At 42.0% G+C, this 23,866-nt stretch overlaps 1 protein-coding gene and 1 non-coding gene across 3 annotated transcripts in view; both read left to right on the top strand.

The window, feature by feature from the left end:
- LOC126298437 (potassium voltage-gated channel protein Shal) overlaps positions 1-23,866 on the top strand; it is a 996,410-nt gene that overhangs the window by 92,772 nt on the left and 879,772 nt on the right. The gene's annotated exons all lie outside the window — the stretch shown is intronic.
- On the top strand, positions 10,682-10,754 carry Trnaa-agc (transfer RNA alanine (anticodon AGC)). Its single transcript has one exon. It is a non-coding gene; the product is annotated as a tRNA-Ala (tRNA).

Raw genomic sequence — 23,866 nt, forward strand, 5'->3', positions numbered from 1 at the left:
CTAAGCTTCAGCCCACCGTCCCTATTTAGGATGTTATCCGTGATTTTTATTTCAGTGGTTTCTTTAATTACACCATCCCAGAAGCCGTTAGTGCGAGCCACGACGGAGATTTCGTCAGATTGTGTCCGGAGTCCGTTTTCTAAAGCATGCTCAGCTAAAGCATGTTTCTCGGGGTTAGCGTAGGTGGTAAAACTTCTCATGCTCCTTCCTGCGTTGTTCCACATTGCGTACATTGTCGCCGGCCGGAGTGGCCGAGCGGTTCTAGGCGCTACAGCCTGGAACCACGCGATCGCTACGGTCGCAGGTTCGAATCCTGCCTCGGGCATGGATGTGTGTGATGTCCTTAGGTTAGTTAGGTTTAAGTAGTTCTAAGTTATAGGGGACTTATGACGTCAGAAGTTAAGTCCCATAGTGCTCAGAGCCATTTGAACCATCCTACTTTGTCCGACGTAACACTGGCCACACTCACAAGGTATCTTGTAGACTCAAGGTACCCTGAAACATGCTGCGTTTTTAACTAGTTCCAGTAATTGGCTGATTTTTGTCGGAGCCCTGAAGATCGATATGATCTTGTGTCGTTTCAGCAGGCGGCTAATCTTGCCAATACGGAGCCACAGAACGGCAAAAATTCAAGTTTTTTTCCTGCTCCTCGTCGGTGGTCTTATTGTGAGTCTTGCTTGAGATCACTTAATTTATTTGATGGATGCTCCTCAAGACATTGCTTAGGTGACGCAGTGGACCATGATACAAATACATGCGCGCTGCTGGACGAAGATACTTATCGGTAACTCCCATGCGAGCCAATATCGAGAATACTAAGAAAGACATTTAAATTTCTCAGGTGCTCTTCCGTGGAAGACAATAAGGCGAAGAATCTTCTTCCACAGGCATCTAGACCATCAACTGCTTATGCTTTACCAAAGATCCACAGCGATGGGACAACATTCTGTCTTATCGTATCCACCATTGGTTCACCAACATACAGGCTGGCGAAGTACTTGGCTAATCGTCTTGCTCTACACGTGGGACACTGAGAATATCGCATTAAAACCAGCAGATTTTTTAGTCGAATTACCCATCTTCGTCTTAGTGAGGGTGACATTATGGTCAGTTTTGATTAGGTGGTGCTCTTTACGAATTTTCCTGTCAATGACTGTTTGGAACTGGCATCCCAGTTATTTTTTCTAAGTGACATGTTCGAGCTATTTAGGCAACACTCACACATCCTCTTATTTTCTTTATAAGGGCCAGTATTACGATCGAATGGATGTCGTTGCAATAGGTAGCCCGTTAATATCGTATCATAGTCCGCTGAGGCGCCTACACGAGATCTTCAGGAACAACGGCTATAGCGGCCATCAAATAAATTAAGTGACTCAAACAAGTCTCACAATAAGACCACCGCCGAGGATCACGAAAAGAAACTTTCTTTCTCGCTATACTGTGCCTCCGTGTCGGGCAAGATAAGCCACCTGCTAAAACGACTCATGATCAAATCGTTTTTCAGGCCTCCGACGAAAATCCTTCAATTACTAAGAACAGTTACAGACGGAAGAGGTCTCAGAACATCTTGGGGCTACCAGATACCTTGCGAGTGTGGCCAGTATCACGTCGGACAAAGTACGCACTGTGGAACAACGCAGGAAGGAGCATAAGAAGTTTTATCGCCTACGCTACTCCGAGAAATCTGCTGAAATTTGGCGAAATATCCATCGTGGCTCACACTAATGGCTTCTGAGTTTGTGTAATTAAAGAAGCTACTGAAATAAAAAACACCCATAACACCATAAATGGAGGTGGCCTGCAGCTCAGCACGGCGTGGGAACCAGCGATAGCACATCGAACACCGAGTCAACATATGGCCCTATATAGCGATGCCCGGGCACCTGTGACGTCACAGCCGGCAGCTACATCTACATCTACATCTACATTTATATTCCGCAAGCCACTCAACGGTGCGTGGCGGAGGGCACTTTACGTGCTATTGTTATTCCTTTCCTTTCCTGTTCCAGTCGCGTATGGTTCGCGGGAAGAACGACTGTCTGAAAGCCTCCGTGCGCGCTCTAATCTCTCTAATTTTACATTCGTGATCTCCTCGGGAGGCATAAGTAGGGGGAAGCAATATATTCGATACCTCATCCAGAAACGCACCCTCCCGAAACCTGGCGAGCAAGCTACACCGCGATGCAGAGCGCCTCTCTTGCAGAGTCTGCCACTTGAGTTTGCTAAACATCTCCGTAACGCTACCACGCTTCCCAAATAACGCTGTGACGAAACGCGCCACTCTTATTTGGAACTTCTCTATCTCCTCCGTCAACCAGATCTGATACGGATCCCACATTGATGAGCAATACTCAAGTATAGATCGAACGAGTGTTTTTTAAGCTACCTCCATTGGCGATGGACTACATTTTCTAACGACCCTCCCAATGAATCTCAACCTGGCACCCGCCTTACCAACAATTAATTTTATATGATCATTCCACTTCAAATCGTTCCGTACGCATACTCCCAGATATTTTACAGAAGTAACTGCTACCAGTGTTCCGCTATCATATAATCATACAATAAAGGATCCTTCTTCCTATGTATTCGCAATACATTACATTTGTCTATGTTAAGGGTCAGTTGCCACTCCCTGCACCAAGTGCCTATCCGCTGCAGATCTTCCTCCATTTCGCTACAATTTTCTAATGCTGCAACTTCTCTGTATACTACAACATCATCCACGAAAAGCCACATGGAACTTCCGACACTATCTACTAGGTCATTTATATATATTGTGAAAAGCAATGGTCCCATAACACTCCCCTGCGGCACGCCAGAGGTTACTTTAACGTCTGTAGACGTCTCTCCATTGAGAACAACATGCTGTGTTTTGTTCGCTAAAAACTCTTCAATCCAGCCACACAGCTGGTCTGATATTCCGTAGGCTCTTACTTTGTTTATCAGGCGACAGTGCGGAACTGTATCGAACGCCTTCCGGAAGTTAAGAAAAATAGCATCTATCTGGGAGCCTGTATCTAATATTTTCTGGGTCTCATGAACAAATAAAGCGATTTGGGTCTCACACGATCGCTGTTTCCGTAATCCATGTTGATTCCTACAGAGTAGATTCTGGGTTTCCAAAAATGACATGATACTCGAGCAAAAAACATGTTCTAAAATTCTACAGCAGATCAACGTCAGAGATATAGGTGTATAGTCTTGCGCATCTGCTCGACGACCCTTCTTGAAGACTAGAACCACCTGTGCTCTTTTCCAATAATTTGGAACCTTCCGTTCCTCTAGAGACTTGCGGTACACGGCTGTTAGAAGGGGGGCAAGTTCTTTCGCGTACTCTGTGTAGAATCGAATTGGTATCCCATCAGGTCCAGTGGACTTTCCTCTGTTGAGTGATTCCAGTTGCTTTTCTATCCCTTGGACACTTATTTCGATGTCAACCATTTGTTCGTTTGTGCGAGGATTTACAGAAGGAACTGCAGTGCGGTCTTCCTCTGTGAAACAGCTTTGGAAAAAGGTGTTTAGTATTTCAGCTTTACGCGTGTCATCCTCTGTTTCAATGCCATCATCATCCCGGGGTGTCTGGATATGCTGTTTCGAGCCACTTACTGATTTAACGTAAGACCAGAACTTCTTAGGATTTTCTGTCAAGTCGGTTCATAGAATTTTACTTTCGAATTCACTGAACGCTTCACGCATAGCCCTCCTTACGCTAACTTTGACATCGTTTAGCTTCTGTTTGTCTGAGAGGTTTTGCTTGCATTTAAACTTGGAGTGAAGCTCTCTTTGCTTTCGCAGTAGTTTCCTAACTTTGTTGTTATACCACGGTGGGTTTTCCCGTCCCTCACAGTTTTACTCGGCACGTACTTGTCTAAAACGAATTTTACGATTGCCTTGAACTTTTTCCATAAACACTCAACATTGTCAGTGTCGGAACAGAAATTTTCGTTTTGATCTGTTAGGTAGTCTGAAATCTGCCTTCTATTACTCTTGCTAAACAGATAAACCTTCCTCCCTTTTTTTAAATTCCTATTAACTTCCATATTCAGGGATGCTGCAACAGCCTTATGATCACTGATTCCCTGTTCTGCACATACAGAGTCGAAAAGTTCGGGTCCAAGATGTTATCTCCACGACTCGGTTCTCTGTTTAATTGCTCGAGGTAATTTTCGGATAGTGCATTCAGTATAATGTCACTCGATGTCTGTCCCTACCACCCGTCCTAAACATCTGAGTGTTCCAGTCTATATCTGGTAAGTATAGTGTATAGAAGGGGTGTACCAGCAACCACTGGCAGTCATACCAGTTGACAATGGCCAAGGAGTGTTTGGCCGAAAGCTCGTATAATTTTAATCACGTGACGCGGCTGGAAACTCGAGTACTTTGTATTCAATGTTACCGCCGCAGCACACTGCATTCTTACATCACTGTAATACGTGCTGTGATCCTAGATTTCTCAGGACCATACTATATACAGTTTATGAAAATTATATTTCTTACTAGTTTTACTGAATTTAGAGGTGATATTAGCTCATGGTCGAAGTTTACAACAATCTTTTAAACTTTCCCTGAACTATGCAGTTGTTTTGTCATGAATACCTTATTATTTTTGTTACTGTAGCTGATCAGTCTATTCAGGAAAGTTATATGATATACTCAACTGAATCGATCATTTCCAGAAGGCCCTTCCCCACATAATTTGGTAAGTGTTTTATCGTTGTTAACCAGGCGTAGAAGAATTGTGTTGTTCTAATTGTACTAAAGAATTGTACATTGCTTTGATGTACATAAGAAGACAACGATATTTCCACTCATTTGAAAAAGGCACGTTCTCCTGAAGAACAGTCACTTTAATAGAGAACCTTCATTGGAAACTAAGATGAGAACAACAAATTTACATTCCATGCCGTGAATATGGAGTAAACTTTAGATTTCAACAGGTGGTGGTCGAATTTGTACAAGAAATATGGACACTTCTCGAGGTCTAGAAGTGCAGCTTCAAAGGTAGCATTCAGGGAAGAGGGTACAAAGACAAGGACATATCATCATATCTCTGTAACGCGCAAAGGAATTTCTACTAAAACTGACACACGTATCACTTTGAGACCTGGAAACATTTACTGTGATACTCCTAGCACCGATATGCCTACGGGTTTGGCGTGAAAAAGCGGGACGTAAAAGCATAACGCAGCACGACTCGAGCATTTTCAGCCAGATTTAGTATGTACATGACTCATTATTTGCATAAAATTCTGTTGGAGTAAGAAACCACACTACCACTAAGGAAGAGGGTGACGATAGGGAAGGTTATTACGTAGCAACGTCCGAAAACGAATTGTTGATACTTGTTTCCTGTAGTTAGATGATTTGGAGTGCTTTAAAATCATGAAGAACGACGTGTATGTCATTTGCATTATTCAGTGCATCAATAACATCGTATTACGGACCAAAAGTTCGTTCCACACTGCTCAGTACCTCATATAAATTTGACGTCCGCTCTAGAGCCACATGGTAAAAACAGCTGAGGGTCGGACAGTTACCAGCCACAGTCTTTTTTCTAAAACCGACGATAAGTTATTAGCAGAATTCCCTGTTTCCTGAGAATTCAAATGAAACTGCAGGGCGAAATTCGCTAGAGATACGAATGGAATATGTGTATAAACACGTGTGTAATATGTTAAATGTATGTGATGTCTGTTTCTCTCTCTCTCTCTCTCTCTCTCTCTCTCTCTCTCTCTCTCCCTCTATGCGTGCGTGCGTGCGTGCGTGTGTGTGTGTGTGTGTGTGTGTGTGTGTGTGTGTGTGTTACGACTGGGAACGTGGGACACCTGAAAAATTTATTTGTTTTTGGAGAAGAAGGAAAGACCAAAAACACTATATATGCATTTGGATAAATTGTTAAAACTTAATTTAATGCTAAAAACAATCAATATCTTTCAGTTATTTTGTACAAGAGAATATGTATGTAATTTAGTAGGCTTCCGCGGACGGTGTCATTTTCAAAACAATCATTTTCGTACTGGGTCGCGTCATTATATATACTAAAGCAACTAAGTTGCTAACGTATCGGTCGACTTCTTGTGGTCCACTTCAGGACGGTTAATTGCCAGTAAGAGAATCGCAGCAAATCGGTCGAAATGTTAGCAATTTAGTTACTTCAGTGGTTTATAATAACGTGGCCCAATATCCAAAATTATTTTATCCAAAATGAATATGTATGATTTGTATATGTGTACCTATTTAGAAACAACTTTGAAAAAAGGAGATATCGCAAAGCATACCAGGCACAGCCCGTTTTTGATAAAACGAAATTATTGCCCAGCGTTTGAACCTTGCAGATTTCTTTGCATTTACTGTAAAAAAAACTTATTTTGATGTAGGTTGTCTGATGTCTACAGATGAAGTAAAATATTAGTTGTTCTGGACCAACAGTTTGACATTAGAACAATTTTTGTGTTTCTCTGGAAACGAGCCTATGTGGATATGGGACCTTTTATAAATAATCGATTCAATCACACATTATATTCTGCTGCTCTACTTATCATGTGATAGTCATATGACTGATTAACTTCGGCTTGCCATACGAATACATTACATATTTGAGTGCTGCCGAGGGATAGGGGTATAGAGATTGACGATTAACACTAAGCCATTTGTGGTTATCACAATTCTTTTTACTGCTAGACTTCTTTTAGGAATTTGCATTGAAATCCCAGAAAATTGAATTCTTATAATTTTGCCTTACAGAGAAGCGTATAACGAGTAAAATTTTGTGATGAAAATTATACCCGCTCTCCGATGGAAACTGTACATTGCATTAATAAGCAGCATTAACTTACAATCGCATGATTCTGTAAGCTTATTTGTAGAGACATAATTGATTACTTGACTTTCTAAAATCATTTTGGGTTTTGAGAATTACAACATTACCCATGTTGGACCTATAGGTGACAGAAGAATTTTCGAGGATTGGTGTTTGTTAGTGTCTTCTGGTTTGTCAGCATCACTTCACCAGTTACAAACACTGTCAAAGGAATCACCGCTGTAAGCTGTGAAGGAGCAAATAACGATTTATCGTCCTCATTGGCGAAAGCGCATTTTGCGAACGACATGTAGATCGTCGAGTGAGATTCCTTAGGCAAACAGTGTGGACCGGCGTTGATTGTACAAACGACTACCGCGCTTTAAGAAGTCGTCAAGGTCCTAGACTCAATACTGGCTGCTTTTATTTCACTGCCGCCAATTATTTACCCCCGTGTAGCGCATGGTAAGACACAAAATTTAAATTCAGTGGATGATCCTATTGTGTATGCACATGGATGGTTAGTCTCACACACAGTAAAATATTAGGTAGGGATTTTGCACAGTTTTCGATTACGGTATTCATATTTCTGATTTTGAATTATTCATGTTTCTCAGATGTTACGAAAAAAAAAAATATATCAAGGATGAAAAATCGACTGACAATTATGTTCACCATGATGTGAAGCACGTGATGAATAACGCTAGGTTTTCCATTTAGGATATTCTTTCAGCGATTGTGATGAGTATTCTTGTATTTGAGTGTCTTGGCATGTCGGAACCTAAATTTTTCTTCAAGTCTGCGGTTGCGATTCATCATGTGCTTGCTGGCTTTGCAACCTTCTAAATGGGTTTGAGCAATATTAATAGAGGAAGCGTGTCTGCTGAATCGTCCACCTCCTAGTATCACAAATGTTGTACGTCATAAAGCTTTTGTATATATCCTGTACGTGATTTATGACTTACAGGTTGACTAATTATATATTTTATTTATTTATTATACATTTATCGTGATCAAACTAGAGCATTAATGCCCTTTCTTACATTAGAACTGGAACAACATGTATAATAAAGTATTACAGTAACATTCTAAGTTTGTATGTACATTTGAGAAATTGTTATGAGAGTCATTATAATTACCAACAGATGAATAATAATTAACATTAATAATATTATTAATAATAAAGGGAATTAAGAATAAGAATAATATCGATTAGTTTAGATATTTTGAAGCTGATTTTAGTAACATCAGAAACAGAAGGTGTACCGGTATTGAAAGAGTAGAAGATTGAATTGATACAATAGCTGTTAAGAAAGAACAAACTTTCAATAGAGGGCTCTGTGCGAAGGGGAAGGGAAAATGGTGGGGAGGGGATGTTGACAAGGTTGAGTTGTACATCAGAATAGCTGTTGTGCTAGAAGGCGGTTCTCTTGTGAAGATTGAAAGAAATTTAATTTCTCTTATATTTTGGGGAAGGTAATACCTAGATAGGATTCATGACATAGAAAATGGTTTTGAGAAATTTATATATTAAGTAGTGGTAGACAGAGGTTTTTACTGAGATCTGCTGTGCTGATCAGATTGTATTGTAAGGATTGAAGATAAATATGAGTGAATGCAGTAATTGAGAAGACGAATAGAGCAAACATAGGGTATGATAGTCGCAACGATTACCAGCACGTGGCCATGATAATTGTTCGTAGGCTGGAGTGGCACTGTCGAAATAACAAACATCACAAATTTATTGCACACTAACATTCACCGTCAGTTCCAGCCGGCATGATTTCTCATACGAGAGTCCTTGAAGTATGGGGAGCATTAGTGATTCTACGAGGTTCTTCGTACGCTCGATAGGAAATGATCTTTTCTATTTCTGCAGTGAATGAAGTGCTGCGGAAAACTTTTTACTGACTGGAGTTGTGCTGTGCGTTCATTCCTGTCTCAAATGGCTCTTACACGCGCAGTGTTGTTGACTCAATAATATTGTATCAATATATTGCGCGGGACTGTGACTTAGAGAAGGCACAGTAATATTGCACAATATTTGTGTTCATGAAGCGATAGTTAGAACTTTGTCTTCATAGCGAGTGTCTTGGCAGTCGACGAAGAGGAACTCGCATATACTGCAACTAAGTTGCTTGCCTTGAAAAACAAAAACAAAAATTATCCTGAACGGGCGAAACCAGTTAGGAAAGCTCCCAATGAATATTTCAGTGGACCAGGGGTTCATTCGCGGCTGCATAGATTCTTAAACCCCAACAACAACAAATTACAAATTAAACAAGTAAACCCTGTAATTTATCATGTACATGTGCTGCTTTATATCTATCTCTCTACTGTAACAAAAGCTGCAAATGACATAAAACAATTACTTAATGCTGAAAAGCTTACATAATCTTATATCCGAGCTGTGTTGAAAGTTAAATAAACAAGTCTGCTCATTGGACAGCTGATCTAATCTCATTTATCAATGCTGAGAACTATTTCAAGTAAGATAAACATTTCTGCTTACTGTCATGACACCATGAACTTTACTTTCTTCCGCTATGTATCTGGCGAATCCAGATCAATCAGGAATTTAATTTCTCAAAGTACCGCTTCGTACTTTCAGATACATCTTCCAGCCTACTTCCTGCTCTTTTGTTATTAATTTTTTTCGGTTCTTTGCCAAAATTCTTTCGGAGAGAATAGAATGTCTTTTGGTCTCGACAGAAACTGCCATGTATTGAGCAGTATCACTCTTACCCGCTACAATATTCTTGCGGTTCTAGGCGCGCAGTCCGGAACCGTGCGAGTGCTACGGTCGCAGGTTCGAATCCTGCCTCGGGCATGGATGTGTGTGTTGTCCTTAGGTTAGTTAGGTTTAAGTAGTTCTAAGTTCTAGGGGACTGATGACCACAGCAGTTAAGTCCCATAGTACTCAGAGCCATTTGAACCATTTTTGAACCGCTACAATATGTTGCACAATATATTGAGCGGGCGTTAATATTTTTAAAGCTCGACTGTCTTTCTCAATATAGGAGGGTTGGGACTTTAATAGTGGCAACTATTTATTTACAGCTCCACAAAATAGATACATGTTTCAAAGTTTTACTGACCTTCAAAGTAGTCATCGGCATTGTGTATAACCCTTTGCCAGCGATGTGGAAGTCGTAGGATACACAATCCATTGCCCGACGAATTTGTATCAATTCTCAAGCGAATGCCGTCAAGTGTTTCCTTCAGTTTAGAAATCGAATTGAACTCACGAGGGCTTAAGTCAGGTGAGTGCAGTAGGTGGTTTAGCACTTTGCACCCCCATCAGTCAGACAAATCAGTAACACCTTGCGCTGTACGTGTTTGAGCATTGTCCTGCAAAATGATGGTCAGGTCCTGTAGAAAGTGTCATCATTGCTGTCTCTATGCTGTTCATTTTTGGAACACAGCCTTCGACCAGTTTAGAAACAGAAGAATGACACTTTCTGCACGACCTGACCATTATTTTCCAGGACAATACTCAAGCACGTACAGTGCAAGCTGTTACTGATTTCATAATTAATTCCCTGATACATTTAAGTCTCTTTTTATTATCTACGATAATGATCGAAGCAGACGTAATGAATTAAAACTTGTGCTGTGGCCCGGATTAATTTCGTCTGCTTCGACCATTATCGTAGGTAATAAAAAGAGACTTAAAAGTCTCAGGGAAACATTTAATTATAAGATCTATAAGGTCATCAATGGTACAAGGACGTCTCATTACGTCCAATGCTGGGGTGCTTGCCAATATCGGAGAGACCTGGCAGTAATGACAATGTGTAAGTGAAAAATGAATTGAAGTTTGTGTTGGGGAGGGCAATCAGCTTAGGTAATTCGTGCCTCACTGTTCACCATCGTACTGCGGCGGTGTAATGGTTAGCATTTTTGCCTAGCAAGCAAGAAGACCCGGGTTCGAGTCCCGCCCGCAGCACAAATATTAATTCATTTCGCCTGCTTCCATCATTGTTACTGATTTGTTTGACCGGTGGGGCTGCTAAGTGCTATACCGCCTACTGCACTCCCTGACTTAGGACGTCGTGAGTTCAACTCGATTTCTAAACTGAAGGAAACACTTCACGACATTCGCTTCAGAACTGCTACAAATTCGTCGGGCAATAGACCGCGGCACTCGAACTGTCAACACAACTGGCACTGCTAAGAGTATCCTACGACTTCTACATCACTGGCAACGGGTTATACACAATGCTGGTGACTACTTTAAAGGTCAGTAGCAGTTTGAAACACGTATCTATTTTGTACGAGCTGTAAATAAATAGTTGCCACTATTAAAGTTCCTACCCTCGTATAACCATCAACACTGACGTGACGACCTGCCTTCACTGCTCTACTTCCTCTAGTTCCACGTTTCGACTCCTGGTCTGACACACAGATTACATCTGGTAGGAAGTTTTACAACAGCATACACTATTCTACAGAATGAATGGTTAATTGTGGGGACAATACCCGAGGCTGCGGCGAAGCCATTTCACCGCAGTATACTTTCTTCTAGGAGTTCTAGTTGCGCAAGTTATGTAGGATCACTTCTGAGAAGTTTGGTAGGTAGGAGAGGGGTCTGGTAGAAGGAGCCTTAGGGGGGCGGATCGTGAGTCACGCGTGAGTAGTTCATTCATTGTCTGCTAAAAGCAAGGGTTCAGGTTTAGATCACGATCCAGCATAAATTTTTATTATGCCAAGAAGTTTCTCTTATAACGATCTGTCAGATTTGATAACACGCAGGTTATACCTGTGAAATTCCTACCTGGTGACGACTGCCATTCCGAAGCAGTGGAGTTCAAATTCATGTCCTGTTATGCAGATTGAAGCTTTACGCGGTTTTCCTAAATCGATTAAAGTAATTGCCTGGATGGTGCCTTGTAAAAGGACACAACTCCTTTTCTTCCTCACCCCTGTCCTATCCGAATTTGTGCTTCGCCTCTAATGACATCGTCGTCGACGTACCGCTAAACACCAATCTTTCTTCCTTGTTCCAAGCAAATCCACGTAGTTAACTGCTTAAAGGAGTCCGCGGTAGCCTCATGACGGAAGAACATATATCAGCACCTCGTAAGTGGGAAGTGACGTACCTCTTCTCTTGTGAAACAATTAAAGCGTTGCTGCGGGGTACAGAGTCTCTCTTTCCTCTGGACACAAAGAGAAATGTGGTAATCTAATTTATTAACTAGTTCATAACGGCATGCCGTTGAAACTAGCGATCAACATTTAGTATAATTTATTCTTCAGAGAGAGAAAGAGAGAGAGAGAGAGAGAGAGAGAGAGAGAGAGAGAGAGATAGAGAGAGAGAGAACACTGTTGCTAAACGACCCGCTACGATAGCCAAGTGTGCTAAGTACTTGGCGCTTAGAATGGAGTGGTGAGCCAGACGAGGCCATTGGTATTTACAACGGGCAACGTCGGGTAGTCAGTCGCCCCCGCCCCCCCCCCCCCCCCCCCCATCCTGCCCACTCTTCCCGAGAAGTTAGTACACATTTTTCTACACGCGTCCCGTTTCTCATCTGAAATACTTTAATTGAAAAATATTTGTCCGGGAAAAGTTACTTTGATAACAAGAGAGAAAGTAGACCGATTATTCGTTTTTTTATTGATTCACATTCCAATACGCCTGTGCAATAGAATCTAACCAAGCGAGGCGGTCGCTCAACCCGATTTATTTTTCCATATTTTTCCTAAACTCACTACAGGTGAAAGCTATGACGTTTACTCAAGCAGGACACGGCCGCTCTGCATCAGAGCTTCTAATCGACAATTTTGTCTTCACTGTCGGCAATTTCCTGTCGTATTCTACAAAATGAGTCACTTAAATGAATCTATTGTGGCTGGGTAACTGTTTTTCTTGATAAGTATTTGTTGTAGAGCATCTCGCAGCAAGAATGGACGAAACTATCGCGTAAAGTAGTTGACAGTGGGCACAAAAACGTAAAATATTGAAATGCAATTAGCGTGGATGCAACAGCAGGAAAAAAAGCGTTTATTTGTCTGTACTGGTGGATTTGAAGAGACTACTGATCTCTGAAAGGATTTATACTGAGGTGATAAAAAGTCATAGGATAGCGATATATGCAACTACAGATGGTGGTAGAGTTGGGTACAAAAAGGGCAGTGCATTGCCGTCGCTCTCATTTACACTCCGGTTACTCATGTGAAAATGTGTCGGACACGATTATGTCTGCCCGAGGAATTGACAGACTGAATACGAATAACTCAGTGAGCGACGGCCTTCACTTAACGACCGAGAGCAGCGAAGTTTACGTGCAGTTGTTAGTGCTAACGGAAATAACCACAGAAATCACTGTGCGACGTATGACGAACGAATGCGTTAGGACAGAGCGGTGAAATTTGGGGTTAATGGGATATGGCAGCACTCGAACGACGATAATGCGTTTGCTAAGAGCACGACATCGCCTGCAGCACCTCTGCTGGGCTCCTAACCACATCGATTGGATCGCAGACGACCGGAAAACTGTTGCCTGGTCAGATGAGTTCCGATTTCAGTTGGTAAGAGTTGATGGTAGCGTTCGAGTGTGGCGTAGATCAAAAATGGTTCAAATGGCTCTGAGCACTATGGGACTCAACTGCTGTGGTCATCTGTCCCCTAGAACTTAGAACTACTTAAACCTAACTAACCTAAGGACATCACACAAATCCATGCCCGAGGCAGGATTCGAACCTGAGACCGTAGCAGTCGCACAGTTCCTGACTGCGCGCCTAGAACCGTTCGGCCACCGCGGCCGGCTGGCGTAGATCCATCGAAGCCATGGGCCCAGGTAGTCAACAATGCACTGTGCTAGCTGGTGGTGGCTCCATAATGGTCTGGGCTGCGTTTACAAGCAGTAACATTTTTCTCGACACATGGTTCCACAAATTCGACGAAATGGTTCAAAAGCTCTAGACTGAAACTTTATAAAGTTTTAAGTGAAATCAGTAACTGTTTTATACATTCACCAGACATAAAAAATAGAATGTGAACTCTACTGAAAAATATTTACCATTTGAGCCCTATCAATTAGCTACAACGCTTTTTTGTTGTTGTTGACATCTTAACCTACTAACGAAATTTTTCGCTGTTACTGGAACTACTAACTTTGAATTTAAGAAAATTAAAATTAATTTCATCCTGTAATACCGTATATCCAACTACGTTGACTGTTAAAGATACTAAACACACAAAGAAAATTTGTTTTCTGAAAATACCTTGTACTCAAGAAACACCCATATGCAAGGTCGTTACGTCAGTTTAAGCTGGTTATGACAATAGTGACCCCTAAAATAGCTCATAATACTCTATGTCAGATCTTACTTCGATCACTATCATCGATCCAGACTCCACTGCATCCCTGTCTACATCATCTATATGGGTAACATTTTTAGAATTTACCTTTGTAACCAGTTTCTCGCCAACTGGAACTTCTAAATTACCATAACTATTGAATATTGTAGCTTTTATTCTGTATAGGCGTAATGATATTTTCAGAGGCAGAAGTAGGCGATCGCCAAGTAGGTTTTAGAGCAGGAGCAACAGTAGCGCTGGCAAGTAACGTGTACTTGAGGCAGGCAACAGGGGCCACCAGAATAGCCAGGCCGCAGCTTTATGGCCGGGTCACGGCCGTGGATCGAATCCTTGTCACGCCATATTCTCGAAGCCAGTGCGACCTTTTACCTACCTCACGCACCTATTTATACTTACAGTTACCTCATTTACCGATTCCCATTTCAGGATTTAACATTGTTGTAGTCCTATTGCATGCCTAATGCATTCTAAGATTATTTACTGCTCTCTCATTAAATTGCGCATTTCACAATGTTGCGCTTTTCGCTTGCATCACATTGGGGATGAATCCACTACGACGAAAACGTGTATCGGAACTATTTACCTGCATAAAAAGCGTATTTCATAGTGAATCTCAAGAACGAACACGCTTTTTCACCATTACAGAGCAAGGCTGTAGGCACTTCTGAACCAAATTTCAAACTTCTATGTCGTAATTACGGGGCTTATTATGTTGTGCATATTGAGGAGCGGCTATCGAGCGACATGGCGTAGTGGTAAGATCCTGGAGCCCTCTCCGAGAGGGCGGTGGTTCCGATCTGCATCGGATCACCCAGTTTGGGTTTTTCATAATTTCCTTTAATCGTTTAGGATAAATGCAGGATGGTTCCTTTGAAAAGCACACAGTCGATAGTCTTTCTATCCTTTCTCAAGTCGAGATTGTGCTCCATCTCGAATGACGTAGATGTAGACTGGACGGTAAATCCAAATCTTAATTCCCCCTTTTTTTGTAGAACAATATTTTATATTGGTAGTAGAGTCTAGAATTGGATTAAATTATGTTGACATGGTGAAATATAGTAACTTTCAAAACGGTTCGTAAATGAGTTCGAGAAAATAATCGTTTCAGTGTCATTTGTCTCGAAGAACAGATGATTAAAATCTATTTTTCTACAAAAATGTCTTGTAGGACTTGATAAACGGAAGAAGTTAGGCCAAAGGATACTCGGTTTCTCTGTCTCAGTACACACACAAACACACACACACACAAAACGTATTGTTTGACTGCGATGACAAAGTGCGTATGAATGAGTGTTTCACGTATTTTTTGCCTAAAGATTTCGTGTTTGGTCATCAATGTCACACTTTCATTGCCGTATCTCATTTCTATGAAACAGACTTTACAGGTGTAAGTCAAAGAAAAGGTACAGAGCTTGTAATACTGGTACTGAGATTAAGTAGTCTTGGTAAACTGCCTACGGCTGAAGGACATACCTTTAACTGTAAAATAGAAAAAATAGATTCTGGTTGCATATTTGATACTACGTACATGGATGAAGATTTAAAGCTTGTGGAACTACACTTTCTAATATTTAAATATTAGCTGGGTACTGCTCTCCCACTGTGTGTATAAAGAAGCGTTGTGACGTGTGCAGCGAATCTCATTCCTTAGACAAGAAAATGTTTAGGTAGACTTAGCGAAATTTCAGTCCAATAAAAAATTAGAGTTTGGGTGTTCATCTTTTCCCTCAGCTTGATATCGTTAGTTCTGCAGTTTACAATAATTTTTCTGTACAAAAATTAGAATCTACAGCTAATGAAACGAGTTTATTTCACGCAACAGACAAAGAGAACTTGTTCTAAATCAATCGATTAAAAATATAAAAAGTAAGATTCCTCTTAACGGACTAAGCTTGTATTAATGGTCATTAAGGTGAAATTATTGCTCAAAGCCTGGACCAATAAATTACAAAACAGTTACAAGAAGTAAAGGCCATATCGTCACTGCTACTTCCAAGAAACGAAATCTTAGCACATTTTGATGTATATAAAACTTAAATAGGTCCACTGTGTGTCATATTGTTGAGTTTAGTTTCATTAATACGAACCCAGAACATTTGTCTGGAGTGGGTTTTTCCTCCTGTCTTACAAATTTTAACATGTTTAGTTATGAATAAAATTTTATTTGTTATACTGGAACGAGAGCGAGGGGAGATAATCCTTATTAATTCAGAACTGTCCAGGAGACGTACATTAATAGTTGCTTGCTCCATGACGTCCGTAGTATTTACATCATTTCTTTTTTTTTTTTTTTTTTTTTTTTTTTTTTTTTTTTTTTTTTTTTACAGCTGTAGGACATTTTCCCTGTGGTCTGTAAGAGCTTCTTTACGAAGTGTGTGTGTTTGTATAGGAGTCAGATACGTGGAAATAAATAATTGTTTTTCACATTTAGTGTTATATTGTTTCTAAATTAATGAAGTCTATTCGCAGTTCTGGAGCTTTAATAATGTTGAGAACTATGGTCTTTTTATGGCACATTAATTCATCTATTAGAGTTAACTGAACATACTATTCGAAATGATCTCAAATGGAACGATCACATTACACAAGTAACGGGTAAGGCGAACTCTAGATTGCGGTTTATTGGTAGAATCCTGAATCGATGCAGTCCTTCAGCAAAGGAAATTGCTTACAATACTTTAGTTCGTCCAGTCTTATTGTTCGTCTGCATGGGACTCTTAGCAGTAGGGTCTGATTCAAGAGATTGAGAAGGTCGAACGAAGTGCGGCAAGATTCGTGAATGGTACATTTAGCCTTCGCGAGAGCGTTACAAATCACATAGCAGAAAGTTAAAGGTGGCACATACATGCAAATAGACGACGCACTAAACGGAAGGGGCTGCTCATTAAGTTCCAAAATCCGATCTTCGCCGAGGATGTAGAGCATATATTGTTACCACCAACTTTCAAATCGCGCAATGATCACCATTCAAAGATACGGGAAATTAGAGCTCGTACTGAGGCGTTCAGACAGTCGTTTCTCCCTCGCGTGATTCGCGAGTGGAACATGCGGGGTGGGGGGTGGGGGGGAATATGAAAACTATGGCAGTGAATGAGCGACCTCATGGCGCTCAGAGTACGATGTTCACTCGGTTTTCCTTAGCCCAATGTGCATGACGTCACACACGAACCGCGTGGCTCTCCCTGTAGAAGTAGGAGGTGGTGATGTAGTGGCCCTATCTTCACTCCTATTTCCTGTCGTTATTTCCACTTAGGCAAAGTGCACTAATCATGTGGGTACCCTTATCGTACATTTAGGGTTAATTTGAGGCTGATGCACTTCCAGTCACTTAGCGTCACTTCGACATACGCTTATTGGTAGAGTGGAGGTGTGTGAGGGAGATAGAGATGAAACTGTGTATGCCGTTAATCTGCGCTTCACGTTATCTACAAAATATGTTTTCGCGCTTCATCTGTTTATGGTTGCTGAAGGAGGAAACTAGCGTAAGAGTGGTTAACATGTCTATGCCTGCCAATGTATATTTAGAAAGATGCACCAGAATAGCTGCTTATAATAATTAATGTCAGAGTGTTTCGGCATTTATCTCCAGTGTCAAGTACTTGTAAATACATTTTTGTGAGACAGTGTAAAAACGTGAATGTCATTCATACTAAGCTGACTATATTGAAATCACATCTAGGATGATGTGGCGTCTATATTACGTCGCTAGTAAACTGTCTTATGACTGTCAGTGGTTTAATTAGATGGTAACTGATGTAAATATATTGAAAATAACACGTTAATTACGGTTAGACAGTAGTTTGGCAGCTCTAATCTTACGAGTTATATGTTTGTTAACATTATTCAGATGAGCAACGATATTATTTTACTAACTAAATTTTGTCACGATTATCTTTGGTAGTTGCATATGTTATTTTTAATTCATTTTTTTTCGTGTTCTAAAATTGGAATTAACATATGCAACAATCACAGGTAATCGTGACAAAATTTTGGTTAATAATGTAGTGTTACTGTTCATCCATATAATATTTTCAAACCTATAATTTCGTAAAAGTAGAACCTTCAAACTACTGTCAAACTATAATTAACGTACAATTTTCGATATATTTACGTCAGTTACCATCTAATCAAAACATGGTTATATGGCAGTTCACTAGCGACGTAATATGGGCGTCACGCCATCCTAGACGTCCGTACACACGGTCTCACCAAAATTGTATTCGCAAGTACTTCATAATGCCGATAAGTACCACAAGTATCTTTTGTTAAAACAGATTAATTATTATAAACCGCAATTTTAGTGCATCTTTCTTATATCATTATCTGACATATATTATGCTGCTGGCCTTATAGAAGAAAAGTTTTGCCAACGTAATACAATTTCAATCGCCATTGGTTCAGTGAAGACCATTGCAGCTTTCCCCCTGCAATGGTATCGGGAATGCGGACAGCCGGTCGTAGTGGCCGAGCGGTTCTAGGCGCTTCAGTCTGGAAGCGCGCGACCGCTAAGGTCGCAGGTTCGAATCCTGCCTCGGGCATGTATGTGTGTGATGTTTTTAGGTTAGTTAGGTTTAAGTAGTTCTAAGTTCTAGGGGACTGATGACTTCACATGTTAAGTCCCATAGTGCTCAGAGCCATTTAAACCATTTGAAATTGAATGCGGACAGCACTATTAACCAGGAAGACAGCTTCTACCCATAATGGCAGGTGCAGGAACTGTGAGTTGCGTTCTACCAGTACCACGACGAGGTTGCAGTCAGGAGAACTGATTCAGTATAGACATTCATCATTCCGCATGACTTCCGTACAAGAGGTTGCGGTCGTCATCTCGGTGACGTGTGTGCTCATCCAGGCAGCGGCGTACCACCGCGGCATAACTTCTGGCGGCGTGCTAGGCTCCATGACAGCGGATGTGAACGTTAAGCAGCGGGGTGCTGCCTCCGCGGAAGAGTAACGACCGGCGAGGCGGCCGCGCCGACGCAAGGAAGGCTGCAGGCAGCGCCGAACTACAGCTGACGCCCTGCGCTGAACACTGGATCTTTGGAGTCATCTGGAATGCTGGACGAAGACCTGAGAGGTGAGGCCCAGCGGAGGCTAGGAGACCAACAGGCAGCTGATTATGCTGATTGACGAGGTTGAGGCTGCTTGTATTCAGCCTGGATCGACGGATGCCAGAGCGACTTTCTCAGTGTCGGTTGTGGTCGGAAATCCATGAACCACTTCAAGTATGAGTGCAAGTGCTGCAAATGACTGGGCAACGAGTATTTATATTAGCTCTGACAAGCTATGTTGTGACGGGTGCTCGCCACGTGGGTGGCTATGGAAGTACACTGCTGTGCCACGACATGTGGAAATCCAGTCCATCGCAATGGCACACAGCTGCATAACAGAAAGCTACGTCAGTAGTATTCTAGGGTGTAATGACAGGAGTTTGCAGGCAGTTCATAATTCAACGGGTTGGTAAGTCAGATCTGCGATTTTTACTGCAGCACCCGCTGCTGAACGCAATGGCAGACCCAGGAGGGGTCTCTTTTCTTTGCACAGAGCGTTTTTCTGCCCCCTGTATGGAAATTGGTATCTCAGATATAACTCCCTGTGTCGACACTGGAATTTTCTCGGGCAAGAATAGCTTGTAGTAGGCCCACTCATAATTCGCTAGGCAAATGAGAAGCACCTTACGTTAACACGCAACTAACTTAACATGAAAACTACCGTCGTGGTGTCATATCAGGACTTCCAATAGACTAGGAGCCATAAAACATTTATTTTTATTGACGTTTGCAGCAAGTTTTTCTGAGTGATTTGATAGAGTATTAACGACTTTTACTGAAATGAAAGAAACATAGGTGGGAGACAGTCCATTGGAGCAAATCGTCAAGAGAAGTATAGCCACCTGGAGGAAAGATCACCATTAGCTACCTAAGTTACTTAAATTTATCATGCGGAAAGGAGCCTAAGAACTAACATGGGGAGGAACTCGAGCGGCCGGCCGGTGTGGCCGAGCGGTTCTAGGCGCTTCAGTCTGGAACCGCGTGACCGCTACAGTCACAGGTTCGAATCCTGCCTGGGGCATGGGTGTGTGTGATGTCCTTAGTTTAGTTAGGTTTAAGTAGTTATAAGTACTAGGGGACTGATGACCTCAGATGTTAAGTCCCATAGTGCTCAGAGCCATTTGAACTATTTTTGAACTCGAGTGTATTGCAAAAATGGTTCTAATGGCTCTGAGCACTATGGGACTTAACTTCTGAGGTCATTAGTCCCCTAGAACTTACAACTACTTAAACCTAACAAACCTAAGGGCATCACACACATCAATTCCCGAGGCAGGATTCGAACCTGCGACCGTAGCAATCACTCGGTTCCAGACTGTAGTGCCTAGAACCGCTCGGCCACTCCGGCCGGCGTGTATTGCAAATCGGTGGAAAAAGTAACTATCACAAATTACCTAAGGGGAACCATCTCGATTGGCCTAAAGTGGACTGACCACATAAACCAAGAAACAGGGAAAACATTTGCCACGCTTACGCTCTCTGGGAGATTCTTGAGGAAATGTAACTCATCCACGAAAGAAGTGGTCTACAAGCCACTCGTTCGAATGATTCTTGAGACTTCTTCACCAGTTTTGGGCCATTATGTTGGACTAATAGAAGAGAGAGAGAATATCCAACGAAGACCGGCGCGTTTCGCCACGGAATAATTTAATCGGCGTTAAATTGTTACGGAGATGCTCATTTAACTGTAGTGGCAGAGGCTACAAGAAACGGTTGTGTGACATGGATAGATTTACTGTCGAAATTTCGAGAGCGTACGTTCCGAGGCGAATCGAACAACTATTACTTACACATCCTACTTCCACATAAATACTCCTCAAGCCATTGTATGGCGCATGGCAGACGATACATCGCATCAATAATATCAGGTTTCATTTCTGTTCCATTTGCATGTTTAGCGAGAAAAAAAGGCCATTTGCCTCTGTACGCACTCAAATTACCCTAATATTTTCCTCATATCCCTACATTACAGATACGTCGGCGACATTATACCGAGGTCTTAAAAGTCAGGGGATACCTCCTAATATCATGTCGGGCCTCCTTTTGCCCGGCGTAGTGCAGCAGCTCGGCGTGCCATGGACTCAACAAGCCGTTTGGAATATCGTGCAGAAATACTGAGGCATGCTGCGTCCATAGCCGTCCGTAACTCCGAAAGTGTGACTGTTGCAGAATGTTATGCACGACTGACCTCTCGACTATGTCCATAAATGTTCGACAGTATTCCTATCGGGCGACCTGAGTGGCCATATCATTCTTTCGAATTGTCCAGAATGTTCTTCAAACCAATCGCAAACAATTGTGGCCGTGTTACATGACATCGTTGTTTGGGAACGTGATGTCCATGAATGGCTGGCAATGTTCTCCAAGTAGCCGAACATAACAATTTCCAGTCAATATAATTTCAGTTGAACTGTAGGACCTAGTCCATTCCGTGTGTACACGGCCTATACGATTATGGAGCCACTACCAGCTTGCACAGTACCTTGTTGAGACTTGGGTCCATGGCTTCGTGGAGTCTGCGCCACACTCGATCCCCACCATCAGCTCTTACCAACTAAAATCTAGACTCATCTGACAAGGCCAAGGCTTTCCCTTTGTCTGTGGTCCAATCTATATATCGATATGGTCACGAGCTCAGGGGAGGCACAGCAGGCGATGTCGTACTGTAAGCAAAGGCACTCGCGTAGCTCGTGTGCTGCCATAGCCCATTAACACCACATATGGCCGGACAGTCATAACGGAGCGTTCATCATGCTTCCCCCATTGATTTCTTCGTTTGTTTCACGCAGTGTTGCTTGTCTGTGAGCACTGACACCTCTACGCAAACGCCGCTTCTCTCGATCGCTAAGTGAAGGCGTCGGCCAGTGCGTTGTCCGTCGTGAGAGGCAATGCCTGAAATTTGCTGCTCTCGGCACACTCTTGACACCGCGGTTCTCGCAATACTGAATTCCCTAACGAATGTCCCAAGCGTCTAGCTCCAACTACCATTCCGCGTCTAGAGTGGGGCCATAATCATGTCGTAAACCTTTCCACATGAATCACCCGAGTACAAATGACAGCTCCGCCAATGCGCTGCCCTTTTATAACTCGTGTACGTGATACTACCGCCATCTGAATATGTACATATCGCTTTCTCATGACTTTGTCATCTCGGTGTGTAATGGTCACATAATATTATTTGAAATTAGATTCTATAAATTTATCCATCTTCTCGTCTTCTTTCCAAGGCTTTCCATTCAAGTTCTCCAAGCGTTTCTGTTACACTTCCGTATGGGTTGTACACACTTGTTACGAACTTGGCAGCGCGTACCTGAATTCGTTCCATGTTTGCTGTCGTGTTTACTTGTTAAGAACTGCAAAAACTAAAAAAAACAAATCTAGCATTGGTCGCAGCGTTTTGTACGAGAGTTCTTTAGAGGTACACAACTATTTCCCAGAACGCACTGAATAAATCTAAGTCTTTCATTTGACTACCCTAACGCTGATTTTAAGTGACCGTCCCGTCTGATACCGATTCTCGGTATTATCCTAAGTATTTATACAATGTGACGAGATCTAGGCGTTACAACTAGTTTCGTTATCAAATACTGTATGGCTCTTTCTGTTTATTAGAGGTATTATCTTACATTTTTTGAAGTTAATCTTCATGAGACTAGATGGAACTTTTTTCCAACTCAGTCTAAGTTTCCTTATGATTGCTCAGTGACGATACTTCCCTGTAGACAACTGCATCATCTGCGAACAAGCCGGCCTGAGTGGCCGTGCGGTTCTAGGCGCTACAGTCTGGAACCAAGCGACCGCTACGGTCGCAGGTTCGAATCCTGCCTCGGTCATGGATGTGTGTGATGTTCTTAGGTTAGTTAGGTTTAATTAGTTCTACGTTCTAGGCGACTGATGACCTCAGAAGTTAAGTCGCATTGTGCTCAGAGCCATTTGAACCATCTGCGAACAATCTTATAGCAATGCTAATCGTACTTGGTAAATAGCTTATGTATTTTGAGAACTTTAAAGACCCTGTTACGCTTCCTAGGGAAACTCCTGTTGAAAAACTTACAAAAATACAGGAACGCAGAATATGCTTTTTCATCATTACTATTGTTCGCAAGATGTATATGTACAAAGGAAGCTGTAACTTGTGAAATGATCACTACACGAAAATCAGGGAAGTTAGATCTCATACGCAATTTTGTCGACAGTCGTTCTTGCCACGTAGCGTTCCCGAAAGGGATGCTCAAGAGAGAGTAGACTGATAGTCCGGGATTCAGCGTACGGGAGCAGAGGCACGAATGTAGCGTCACAGTTCTAGGCAAGGTCTAGTGGACGTGTTTTGCCATTGCCTTCCTCCAGCTTGTTATGAAGAGTCAAGTGTATATCTGCACCGTGTGGATGACTGACAAACGCTTGTACAGTGTAGCGCTGTGTTTGTTTTGTCGTGGATTTAGGGAAGGGAGAGAGTGAAAGTCAGTGCTGGCACATAGCCTGCTCCTCTCGAATAGCAGCCAGGGCGCCGCCGAGCTTAACTTCCACATCCGACAGATGGACCACCATCACAACTGTCACGATCTCTCATTTCACGAGCGCTGTGGAGAGGTATATAATTGAATACAGGACGTTAGCGCTAAGACTGGTGATCAAAAATATTATGTCAACACGTCTCTTCTCCTTGATGGTCAAATACTGGCGGAA

This window comes from Schistocerca gregaria, chromosome X, assembly GCF_023897955.1.
Source record: "Schistocerca gregaria isolate iqSchGreg1 chromosome X, iqSchGreg1.2, whole genome shotgun sequence".
NCBI classification, from domain to species: Eukaryota; Metazoa; Arthropoda; class Insecta; order Orthoptera; family Acrididae; genus Schistocerca; species Schistocerca gregaria.